This window comes from Adelges cooleyi, unplaced genomic scaffold, assembly GCF_023614345.1.
Source record: "Adelges cooleyi isolate 19-005CV unplaced genomic scaffold, UGA_ACOO_1.1 ACOO_flye_CR_arks_rails_tigmint_CR_PRNA_247, whole genome shotgun sequence".
NCBI classification, from domain to species: Eukaryota; Metazoa; Arthropoda; class Insecta; order Hemiptera; family Adelgidae; genus Adelges; species Adelges cooleyi.
In genome coordinates, this window is record NW_026095912.1 from 12,661,346 (window position 1) to 12,675,217 (window position 13,872).

Sequence of the window (13,872 nt, forward strand, 5' to 3'; positions counted from 1 at the left end):
ATAGTTTTTGGCATCTTATTCGGGTCGTGTATTTAAAAAAAAATTGGTTTATGTTTTTTGTTAGTATATCTTAGGTTTTTTTTTAATTCTAGTTAAATTATAACTAATTTTTTTAAAAATTACTAGTTTTTTATTAAAGTAGAAAATTTTGATGCTAAAACTGTAAACAATTTTCTTGAGATTTTATGGTATGTAATTGTAATTTGAATTTTTTGAGACTAAAATAAAAAACAAATATAAATCTTCATTAAATTTTTACATTAAAACCATTTAAATACCACATTCATGTAGTGGGGCATAATAATATTAATAATAATCAATGTTTATTAATTTAATCCGTGAAATTTTGTTTTTTAATTAGCTATATGCTTTATATCATACCGTAACCTTTGTCCTTTATACATCCTTAGACCTTATAACAATCATCATAAATCCCAAAACTCATCCATAGAATCTTTATTATCTAATTAATTTGGTAATGTTGAATGTCGATTTGTAAAGATTGAATTTGAAGTACAAAAAAAATTATTTTTTATCAAGAAAATAGGTAGAATTTTGTAACACTGCTTGCGTTGTGTCGAAACACCGATTCATCAACACCATTCATAGAACAGAAGCCTATAAATTGTATGATGCCATTAATTTACACCAAACCACGCTTTAGATAAAGAGTTTTACTTTGTTTGCTAACTTAATACATTACTGAAGGAGCTAGGTTATTTGAAAAAAATTCAACACCCAAAATGCAACGAAAATTACAAGTTTATTAAAAAAAAAAACAATTGGTGTGAGTATGTTTGTGTAAAAAATCTATTATAATAAGCATCTGGGTCATTGAGCATCATCCGAAGTCGAAAGATGGTACATAGAAACACGAGAAACCAATAACAAGTTAAAAAAAAAATTATTGCGATAAGGTTCTTCATGGTCGCTTCTTCTTGGTCTGTGGTCAACGATCCGTCACTCTTCTTTGTCGGCGAAGCTGTCGTCTTGTTCTTCTTTCGCAATTATGAATGAATTAGGGATTTTTCTGAGCTTTGCATAAAATATATTTGATTTTAAAATTTTTATAATGTAAAATTATGAAGACTCTGTGTAGTTTACAATACAAAAGTGTAGTTACGTTAACCTAATGGTAATGATGAAAAACGTTGCCAAAAATCATTACCATTCACAACAGTCGCCTTAATTTAAGTTAATTTATGCACGCTCATTGAGTGGGATTTGTGTCGGTTTACATTAAGTTTATCGATGAAAGGACTTGCAGAAAACGCTCAGATATCGAACAAAAAAATGACCCAGAGTAGTTTACGCGACAAATGTATACAATACAAACATAACATAAGCTGTTATAGGTTACCTACAACGTTGACCATAGAAAAACACTTAATGTCGCTTGACTTGCACGTTAGCACTCATTCATATACGACGTTCAGTGGCTAGAAAAAACAAAAAACGCTTTAACACTTATTGTATAATATATTTTAAACCTGTGTGCCCCATCGGCCTTCCTTTCTCCTAAAGGGTTACCCCCATGGCATATGGAGTTGTTAAAAGGGTTTAAGGGCACTCGATATAGGTCATCGAACTAGTGTAACTACCGATAAACATAGCGAAGAACCAAAAAATTGTATTATTTAATTAACCTTTACAAGTAGTTGAAACGTTCTTAACCGTAGTCTGAAAATTACACTGAATTAGATCAAACGTCACATATAATTTTTTATTTTATTAAGGAAAATTCTTAAAACCGAAAACATACGAATTACAAACACCCTACAGGATGATCAATTTCAGGTCAAAGATCAATTTAATGTTAAATTTAGGAAAGTGATAGTAATTTTTAATTTTTACAATGTTTTAAATTTTTTAAACAGTTCTGTCAACATTTTTGGTAGCGTGTTACCAATTTTTAAAGTTAACGATACACGTGCAGATTGTAAAGTAACAAACAAAATTTGTAGCAATGCTTATTTAACGGAAAACCGCAAAAAAATAAAAATGCACGATGAAACACATACATATTGTATATAACATGAATTATAGATATTTATAGTTAGTTTTTTACCGGCGGAGGTGTAGGACTGTCATCGAATCGCTTTTATCACTTTCAGTTATAACAACTCGAATATAATAACGGATTGGTCGTGATGAGATTATTACAATCAATGTCGGTGTTGGTAGCCAAAGAACTCGAATCTCTTTAAAGAATTTGAAATCGCGTCGAAATGTACTTTTTGAGTAGTCTTCGGTTGTCGATGAGATACTTTCAGAGTTCTCCAGCAAACCTAGAACAGTGGTACATTATAAATTAGTTAAATAAAATACCGCGAAATGACTTCCAGTGTCCAGCGTGTAATATATCAAGGTTATATTGCTATGAAAAAATAATTAATGGCTTAAGAGAGGGTTTTTTTTATCGCAGGGATAACAATTTTCAATAGTTACATAAAAAAAATTATAAATTATGCCATCGTATTATAAGTGTATGATCACAGTGAATAAAGAAAACGTTTCCATCCATCCATTGAGAAATGCTAATTTTTAGTTTTTACTGAATATCAGTGCTATTTCAAAAAATATCCTAAGCAAATTTGGAACAACTTTTATTTAATTAGAAATATTTTTAGTGTTTGTGTTATACACCTAAATTTTTTTAATCTAAATGAGTAAGTAACAAAAACAGGAAAAATTGAATTTTAAATCAATTTAAAAAAAAGTTTAATGTCTACAGGTAATATTGTTTTCTACGTTTATTTACAGCTATTAAGTGGCATACTATTATGGCCATTTTAAATTACATAGTACAAATGGAATTTTTTGAAATCCAAATGGCATGCATTTCCTTAATAATAATTTTCGTACAACACGTACTTGAACATTATGTTAAACTTTTAAAATAAGTACCTAACTAAAATAGTAAAAATGTTACAATTTCAAACATATATTTATCTAGAGGTGAAATAAAAAATATGTTATGGCAAGAAATGACCGGTCGAATTATTAGCAATTATAACTACAAGATAATTTTATAAGAATTTTATACCTTACCTAAAATCTACGACATTTCTGTACAGGTCTTCCAATCCGAAGCTCGTGGTAGATTTACTTGGTACTACACGGGCGCTGAAAAATAGAGCTGAATATGCGATTAATATTTAACCAAATTAATATTTATTCGGTACAATGTTGTTAACCCATTTTTTTTTATTATTGTAATAACTGATAACAGATAACTGGTAACTGGTAACTGATAACTAATAACTGGTAACATCTGAAAAGTTTTTTAGCATTTATTATCTATTCGATGGTAAAAAACCAAACCTGAAAACATTATTAAGTATTTTAGTATTTTAGTATTAGGTATTTTGTGTTATTTTCACCAACTAAAAATTTGAGCTAGATCATTTTTACATAAGCATGTGAGCAGTAACCATGCAGGGCCATTTAAAAGGGTTTCCTATAGTTTTAAGACCAATCCCGTACGTGTATGTGTAACTTTGTAATAACAAAGTTAAGGGTGTTTGGGTTTCCGTGAGTCTGCACTCACTCTCAAAGTCAATAGGTTATACCATTTGATGATTCGAGATTGAATATAACCTAGGCCAGTTTTCCCTATTTATGAAATATTAATTTTATGTAAGATAATTAACCATTCGAACTATTCGGTCGAATTATTAACAATTATTACTACAAGATATTTTTATAAGAAATTTATACCTTACCTGATACCTACTACATTTCTGTACAGATCTTCCAATCCGAAGCTCGTGGTAGATTTACTTAGTACTACACAGGCGCTGAAATATAGAGCTGAATATTCGATTACTATGTAACCAGATTAATATTTATTCGATACAATGTCGTTTACCCGACATTTTTTATTATTATTGTGATAACTGATGACTTCTGAAAAGTTTTTTAGCATTTATTATCTATTCGATGGTAAAAAACCAAACCTGATAACATTATTAGTATCAGGTATTTTGTGTTATTTTCACCAACTAAAAATTTGAGCTAGATCATTTTTACATAAGCATGTGAGCAGTAACCATGCAGGGCCATTTGAAAGGGTTTCCTATAGTTTTAAGACCAATCCCGTACGTGTATGTGTAACTTTGTAATAACAAAGTTAAGGGTGTTTGGGTTTCCGTGAGTCTGCACTCACTCTCAAAGTCAATAGGTTATACCATTTGATGATTCGAGATTGAATATAACCTAGGCCAGTTTTCCCTATTTATGAAATATTAATTTTATGTAAGATAATTAACCATTCGAACTATTCGGTCGAATTATTAACAATTATTACTACAAGATATTTTTATAAGAAATTTATACCTTACCTGATACCTACTACATTTCTGTACAGATCTTCCAATCCGAAGCTCGTGGTAGATTTACTTGGTACTACACAGGCGCTGAAATATAGAGCTGAATATTCGATTACTATGTAACCAGACTAATATTTATTCAGTACAATGTCGTTTACCCGACATTTTTTATTATTATTGTAATAACTGATAACAGATAACTGGTAACTGATAACTAATAACTGGTAACATCTGAAAAGTTTTTTAGCATTTATTATCTATTCGATGGTAAAAAACCAAACCTGAAAACATTATTAGTATCAGGTATTTTGTGTTATTTTCACCAACTAAAAATTTGAGCTAGATCATTTTATCATAAGCATGTGAGCAGTAACCATGCAGGGCCATTTGAAAGGGTTTCCTATAGTTTTAAGACCAATCCCGTACGTGTATGTGTAACTTTGTAATAACAAAGTTAAGGGTGTTTGGGTTTCCGTGAGTCTGCACTCTCTTTCAAAGTCAATAGGTTATACCATTTGATGATTCGAGATTGAATATAACCTAGGCCAGTTTTCCCTGTTTGTGAAATATTAATTTTATGTAAGATAATTAACGATTCGAACCATTCGGTCGAATTATTAACTTTATTACTACAAAATATTTTTAAAAGAATTTTATACCTTACCTACTATATTTCTGTACAGGTCTTCCAATCCGAAGCTCGTGGTAGATTTACTACACAGGCGCTGAAAAATAGAGCTGAACACGCGATTTATATTTATTCAGTACAATGTTGTTTACCCGACATTTTTTTTTTACTATCGTGATAACTGATAACTGATAACATCCGAATTGTTGAGTGCAGGTACAGCGATTATATTATTCACTACAATGAACACGCACATAGTTTTTGTAAAGTAGCGATACGCGGTCTTGGGCGGCTTTTTAAACAAGTATGTTTTGGCCAATATCATTAATATCAATACATACAAGTGTTTCAAAAGCTATAATTTTTTCGCACTTGTCTTTTGATAAACAAACAAATCACTTACATAATATTATCCGTCAGTATGGGCATAAATAAATAAGTGTCCTTATCCATACTTTTGGATTTATATTATATTTATATATATATATATATATTATAGATACATGTTATTTTGTATACCTAACCTAACTTAAAGGATTTTTTGGAACTTAGTATATTATATTCATACTACGGGTAGTCTTTTTTTTAAAATACAATGTTCCACCCGAGTAGAGTAAAATATACTATCGGTATACATTGGTGCTTAAGGGATAAAATTAGTTTAATGACACAAAACAATAAAATAAAATAAGAGCAAGTCGACGCTAAAAAAAAACCTGAAAACATTAATAGTATTAGTTATTTTGTGTTAATTTCTAAATACATCGCAGGCAGCAATTTGTACCAACAAGCAATTCAACACATACAAATTTAAACTAGATGACTTTTACATAAGCATGCGCACGGTAACTTTGCAAGGCTATTTGAAAGGGTTTCCCATAGTCTTAAGGTCAACACAATACATATGGTTATGTAATTTTATACTGTGTTACACCAAAGTTAAGGTTGTTTGGGTTTCCGTGAGTTTGCACTCACTCTCAAAGTCAATATGTTATGCTAGGTTTTGAGATTGAATATAACATTGACCAGTTTTCTCTATTTATGAAATATTAATTTTATGTATGATAGTTAACGATTCGAACCACTGTGCAACGGCGATTCCAGCAGACGTGAAACGGCTCCGGCGATGAAGTCATACGATATCCATATTCAATCCAAAGTCCATTGACTCCTTTTCCGTTTCTTCAGTTTCTGATGCAGAGGAATTCAAATAAATCATTCTCCATTTCTGCAGTTAGAAACGATATAATGTTGAAATGACGCTAGAAGTGAAAGGATATCTTTGATCTGAAAAATGGGTATATAACAAAGAGCTTAGGGTTAGGTTAAAAAATGGACAATATTTTACAGGGGAGAGGGGGTTAGATGTTTTTGCGCAAAGCAAATGTGATCATAAAAATATATATGATTAAAAATAAGAAAATATATAAAGATAGATGAGCGTAAAGATACTGATCTAAAAAAATTAACGGTAATGGCGACATCGATAATAAAGAATAGAAAGATTGGTATGAACCAAAAAGTAGTGTTTTTTTTTATTAATGATGATGCAAGGGTATGTGGTACAAGCAAAAAAGGGTCACTCTTGTTTGTCGGAAGCTATCGCCCTGTTTTCTGAACTATGCATATATATATATATATATATATATTTGATTTTAAAAATTTTGGTTATGTAAAATTATTAAGACCCTGTATAATTTCAATACAAGTGTGGTTACGATAACCTAATGGTGATTATGAAAAACGCGACCGAAAATCATTAACCATTCACAACAGTAGCCTTAAAATTAGTTAATTCATGCATGCTCAATGTGTAAGATTTTTACCATAGAAAAACGCTTAATGTCGCTTGACTTGCCCGTTTGCACTCATTTATACGTTCAGTGGATAGAAACAACAAATAATGGTTTAAAACTTATTGTATAATTTACCATAAACCCGTATGCCCCACCTGCCTACCTTTATCCTAAAGGGTTACCCGGTGGCATATGGAGTTAGTAAAAATATTAAGTTTATCTAGCTATAATAATTTTAAAGTTATTTTTCTCTTACTTATAAGGAAAGTCTGGTCAAAAAAGACTTTCGTAGTAGTTTTTGGACGTATTTAGTATACTGGGCGGTTTTTTAATTTTTTTTTTTGGAAGCTAAAATGCTGATTTTTCATTTAGAAATTAGAAAATTAGTCAGATTTTTCAGGAAAAGTTTTTTGGCCGCTTTACAAGATTAAGAATCAGATTTTTGATTTTTCGCATTTTTGTGAAAAAAATAGGTTTAAATATCGGAAATATAAAATAAAACTGATATTTTTTAATGAAAATCGGCTTCCTACATAACATATTAAAAGAGCCAAAGAATTAGAAACTCTTTACAGAAATGAAATTGGACAAATCTTATGTAGTTAACATTTTGTCTTGTTTTTTGGTCTAAAATTATTTAAAATGGCTTTTAAAAAATTATTAAAATTAAAAATAATACCTTTTAGCTTAACGGTACAATTAACTAGTAAAATAATTGACATGATCAAAACCATATTACAACATTTTTCTTAAATATTGCCAATACAAAACTCCTTAAAAACAGACCGCATGCAATCCCCCTAAACGAGCGCAAACAAGGGGAGTTTTCATCAACAAACATGTATTCATATTGCCTACACCGAGCGCCGTGTATATATCCACGTCGTAGTTGATTGAGCACACATTATAATTTCAATTAAATAAGATATTTTAATCTAATAAAGTATGTTTTACCGATTTTGTTTGATCGTTCTGGGTGGTCCATGATGTAGCATTCAACAGGTGATAAGTAAACAAATAACAGATATATATTATTAAAATATGATTAATTAATTTATCATGCAGGCTATAACGGCATGTTTTAAACGTTATAAGTGTAGAAAAAACTGTTAAGCAAACTTATGGTTAAATATATAGTAAAGATATAAAATCTACTTGAACCCTAAACCATAAGAATTGTACACTTCTTGCGTACACGTGTTACGACAACGATGTTGTCATCTTCAGCGCTAACAACAGACTGAGACCGATTACGGGCGAACACCTCCCTCTATACATATATACAAGGTCATTATACCGAAAATGACGACTCATTTGTCAACACATTTTTTAAATTCTAATAAAATGTATTGTAATGGACTTAAGTCCCAGTTTAACAAATTTGTCCTATTTTTTAACATTTCTATTGCTTCCCTAATATTAAGTGTAGTATGTACCATGGGTTACCATATTAAGATTTATGATTTTTCAAGATTGCGTTAACCTAACAGCGGTTTACACATAGACAACCTAATGAGGTAATCTCAGAAAGATAGTTGTGGGTGGCCAGTTTTTCTGGAGGTTGAGGAATTGAATGGCCGACCCGGAATGATTGGAAGTGAGTGATGAAAATGGCAAAAAAAAAATGTGTGAACGATTGACGTTCAACACGATTCGATGGTGAGATACTTACGGAGTTCTCCAGCAAACAACAAACCTAGAACAGTGGTAACATTATAAATTAGATCAATAATAGACCGCGAAATGACTAATGTCATAGAAATAGCGTTTGGCTTGTAATGTAACAAAGTTATATTTTTATGAAAAAACATTTTTTTTCGTCAACAAATTTCAAGTAACAAAAAAAAAAATTGTAAATAATGTTTTCGTATTATAAGTCTATGATTAGTTCCGCGCGAACAGTCCGCTAGTGCGTACGCATTTTACTCCGCTCTCGAGTTATGTTCAATTCTATGGCTCTACCCCACACGGAAAAAATCTGCATTTCACACCAGATGACGAGTGTTGTGCTCTACACTTAACTAGCCTTGCTGAGACTTAATTTTCATAAGTTCGCACCAAGTAATATTGCTAATATTATTATACATCATTTTCGCGTGTCTGCTATACACTCATTACAAACGTGAGGCACCGACGCTCCGCTGCGTGTGGTGACCTTTGGACTTTAGATAACACACAGCGACATGGCTACCACCTCTGACGGTCCCGTATCGCCTATTAAAATTGTACGAAACCAGATAGTCAACAACAAAAAAAAATAAAAACCCAACTAATGACAATAAACGTCCATTATCATCTTCCTCCTCCCCACCGCAATCACCACTTACTAACAACATAAAGAAATCAAAGTTATTTGTAACTTCAAACCGCTATTCTGTTCTCTCTACTGAAGAACCCCACGTTGACGATAACATATTTAATGATACTAATCAGGAGCAGCCGGATTCCAACAATAATGCACCGAAAAGCATGCTACCTCCACCTATTTTTATCAAAGGCGTTCTTGACTTCATAGGCTTGCGAAAAAGTTTTTTGGAGATCATTGGCCCAGACACTTTTTCTTGTAAATCAACAACGAATCAACTCAAAATACAGACAGATACCCCAGATAATTATAGGAAAATAATACATTTCCTAAAAGAAATTGACGCCCAATATCACACTTATCAGTTAATATCAGACAAATCTTTAAGAGTTGTTATTAGAAACTTACATCCATCCACCCCAGAAACATATATTGCCTCAGCACTAGAAGAAATAGGCCACACTGTCAAAAATGTCACCAACATCAAACATCAGCTTACAAAAACACCGTTGCCCCTCTTTTTTGTGGATATTGACCCTAAAGGTAGTGACAGTAACATATTTGATATTTCCTCCCTTCTACATACAAAGGTTAAAATTGAGGAACCCTATAAGAGACGACAGATACCACAATGTCAGAACTGTCAAGCCTATGGCCACACCCGTTCCTACTGTGCACACCAACCAAAATGTGTCAAATGTGGGGCCAACCACCCCTCCCCCTCTTGTAAAAAATCACCAGACCTACCAGCTAAGTGTGCCCTCTGTGAAGGACCACATCCAGCTAACTATAAAGGATGTCAAATATACAAGCAACTAAGCCGCAAACATAACACTTCAAGCAAAAAACCTCAACAACCACCGCCACTCAACCCAAACTCCAACCCAGAACACCGCCATCTACAATCAACCACCGAAAACTCGCAAAAACCACGTTCGTATGCAAATGTAACTGGGAGTAACCAACCCAACCTAAATCCTACACCAACAAACAACAACGAAATATCACTCCTCAAATTTCTTGATGAGTTTAAGTCAATTATTAATCCTCTAATATCCCTCCTCACTACAGTTCTTTCAACCCTCATTAAGCCCAATAATGTCAACTAACCTTACCACTTCAAAATCGCTTCTCATCCTAACTTGGAATTCCAACGGCCTAACAAAACACAAAAACGAACTACTAGCTACACTACAAAACAATAGAATTGACATCGCACTTATCTCAGAAACCCATTTTACAAATTCCTCAAATTTCAATCTACCTGGCTTTCAAGTCTTTAAAACTAACCACCCGGATGGCACAGCACATGCCGGAGCCGCCATCATAGTTAGGTCCTCACTAGTGTTCTATCCCCTACCACAATATCAAACAGATCATATACAAGCTTCTGGTATATCCCTTACACTAAACAATATCCCCATACATATCTACGCAGTATTCTGTCCCCCTCGACATACCATCACTTTAAATCAATTTAATAACTTTTTCCTTACACTTGGTCAAAAATTCATCATAGGAGGTGACATTAACGCAAAGAACACACATTGGGGCTGTCGTGCGAATAACCCTCGTGGAAACACTCTTAAATTCCTAACCCAATCACAAAACTATAAAATTCATTCTCCTCCCTCTCCAACCTACTGGCCTACTTCACCCAGAAAAAAACCAGATATTCTCGACTTTTTCATATCTAAAATCCCAAATAGTCTACATACCTTGACATCCAACCTAAATGACCTGTGCTCTGATCACTCATCTGTCCTTTTAACAATTGATACTGCTCCCTTAAATAAACTAAAACAACCTAGTCTTATTCAAGGCCGGATGGACTGGGATAAATTCAGGTTAACGCTACAAAATCAAACCAATCTTAAACTTAGCCTAAAATCTCCTGATGAGATAGATGAAGCTGTACATCTCCTCACCAAATAAATTCAAGAAACAGCTTGGTCATGTTCCACTCCTTACCCTCCTACAATACACACTGAAAATCTTCCTTTACATATAAGAGTCCTTATCTGTGAAAAAAGAAGAGCCCGCGCTACCTGGCAAAGAACTAAATACCCCTCTGATAAACGGAAATTTAACAATCTATCTAATAAACTTAAAAGGATTCTAGCCTCAGTTAGATCTAAAAACTTCACCAGACATCTTATTTCCTTATCATCCAATGATAACTCACTCTGGCAAAATACAAGGAAAATCCTTCGATCCAAACCATTTGTACCTCCACTGAAAAAAGCCGACGGTACTTAGGCCATCAGTGATCTAGAAAAAGCCAACCTATATCGCCACCACTTAACGGCTACCTTCCAACCACACTATAATGTTATATGTCCAAACCAAATTGAAAAAGTAGGCAGTTTCCTCTCCTGCTCTTTACCCATGACTTTACCTCCTAAACACATTAGGCCAAGTGAAGTTAAACACGCAATTCAAAAATCTGCTAAACGAAAAACCCCAGGCTATGATCTAATTACTGCAGAAGTGGCAACACAACTACCAAAAAAAACTTTACTCCTACTAACTTACATTTATAACTCTATAATCAGACTCTCCTACTTTCCAATTCTATGGAAATTTTCAGTGATCATCATGGTTCTCAAGCCAGGAAAACCCCCGGATTCCCCGGAATCATATAGACCCATCAGTCTTCTTCCCTTATTTTCCAAGATTTTTGAAAAACTTATTTTAAAACGTACCCTCTCTGCCATTGAAATCAACCTCCCTAACACCCAATTTGGTTTTCGACACAATCACTCAACTATACACCAAGTGCACCGCCTTGTTGACAAAATATCATACACACTAGAAAAAAAGCTAGTATGCACGGGTGCATTCCTAGACATGGCCCAGGCCTTCGACAAAGTGTGGCATGAAGGCCTCCTCTTTAAGCTAAAATCCTTTCTTCCTCCATATTTTTATCTATTATTTAAATCCTACTTAGAAAATAGACATTTCGCCGTACGTTCAGGTTCCTCCTTGTCTGAAATATCTTCAATTCGTGCTGGTGTGCCTCAAGGTGCTGTCGCAGCCCCTTTATTATTTAATCTTTTTACCTCAGATCAGCCCACAACACCTTACACCACTACCGGTGACTTTGCCGACGATAAAGCTCTTCTAGCCCTCCACGCCGATCCTGTAACGGCGTCAAACTTCATCCAAAATCACCTAAATCTATTATCAACATGGTATAAAGATTGGGGGATAAAAATCAACGAGACTAAATCCATCCACTGCACATTCACTTTAAAACAAACAGACTGCCCTCATATTTATCTCAATAACATACCCCTTCCAAAATGTTCGATACCTGGGTTTACACCTAGACCGGCGTCTTACTTGGGCAACTCATATCCACGCTAAGCGTCTCGTCTTAAACAACCGCCTCCGTCAATTACGCTTCCTTCTAACAACAAAACACCTCAACCTCCAAAACAAACTTTTAATTTACAAACTACTCCTCAAACCCATTTGGACCTATGGCATCCAGCTATGGGGAGCTGCCAAACCATCCATTATCTATAAAATACAAACATTTCAAAATAAATGTCTCCGTCTATTAACAAAAGCCCCATTTTACGTCTCCAATGATACCCTCCACAAAGATCTCTCCATCCCAACAGTCCTTAACTCTGCCAAAACCTTCTACAAACGCCTACACTCCAAAACCTTTAGCCATAAAAACCCCCTGATCTCGGAACTATCCGTGCACACAATCCCTGGTGACCCCAGAAGGCGCCTAAAGCGAACGTGGTGTCGCGATCTATTGGTTGACTAATCCACGATCTCACACGTCATGAAGTACCAGCTCTGGCTGGCCTCTTCTAACAAGTCTACTGTATCAATATATTATTATATATTTGCCTACCATGTAATTTATCCTTTGTTCTTATTGTAATTACATTTATTACAGATTGTACAAATTCTAAATAAGAAAAACAAAAAAAAAAAAATAAGTCTATGATCAATTTTTTTTAGTTTTTGGCTCAATATCGAAGTGCTATTTAATGAAGTATCCTAAACTAATTTGGAACAATTTTTATCTAATTAGATTGTGTACACAATTGTATACCTATATTTTCTAATTTAAATGAGAAAAAAAAACGTCACAGTGATTAAAAAGTTAAGGGGAAACGAAAAACTCTATTTATTAAGGGACACATTATAGGCATTATTTGACAAAAATTAATCTAGTAGCTATTTTTAATATGCCGACTAAATTTAAAGGCGAAAAAAATTTGTTTTTCTTATTATAATACTTTTAAAGTTTTTTTTCTCCGAGTTATGGCGAAAGTTTGACTAAAACCCGATTTTTGATTAAAAATTTTAGAAAATTAGTTACGACTTATTAGGAAAAAACTATGAGAAGTACAAATAGAAATGCTTTGTTGAAAATAAATTTAAAAATCGGCCTTTTAGCCTCCAAAGAAAATATGTTTAAGTGTCTGGTTATTGGTGTTTTCGCCTATCGGACAATGCAAACACACATGAACTTTATGGTCTACTGGAATTTAGAAAACCGAAGACAAATGATGATTAAAAGGGGAAGTATAATATCTTTAGAAAAGTCATAGAACACGAACAGCTTGATGAATATTAAAAATTTAAACGCTCAAGTATTTTATCTACTTCATATTATTGGAATTAAAAAAAAAGGGTTCCTATTTAAAAAAGAAGGATTTTCGTACTTGGTTTACGTATAAGGGATGAAGGTAAACATTTTCAACGTATGGAAAAAAATGGTAAAATATGTACTTACAAGTGTAAGAAAAAAGTTATTTTACCTTAAATAATTATAGGGTAGCA

At 33.2% G+C, this 13,872-nt stretch overlaps 1 protein-coding gene and 1 long non-coding RNA gene across 7 annotated transcripts in view; both read right to left on the bottom strand.

Moving 5' to 3' along the window:
* Positions 1-789: 789 nt before the first annotated feature.
* Positions 790-4,980, bottom strand: LOC126836421 (uncharacterized). The gene is made up of 3 exons (XR_007685328.1): positions 3,052-4,980; positions 2,069-2,288; positions 790-1,439 (listed from the first exon to the last, which is right to left on the bottom strand). It is a non-coding gene; the product is annotated as an uncharacterized LOC126836421 (long non-coding RNA).
* A 588-nt stretch (positions 4,981-5,568) lies between these two features.
* Positions 5,569-13,872, bottom strand: part of LOC126836420 (uncharacterized) — a 31,645-nt gene continuing 23,341 nt past the window's right edge. For 3 of the 6 annotated variants that reach the window (XM_050569785.1, XM_050569784.1, XM_050569783.1), the window contains one exon: positions 5,579-6,246. The gene's annotated coding sequence lies outside the window, so the exon portion shown is untranslated. Of the gene's footprint in view, positions 6,247-13,872 lie in introns of all 6 variants that reach the window. The other 3 variants (XM_050569790.1, XM_050569791.1, XM_050569788.1) reach the window with 3 other exon arrangements.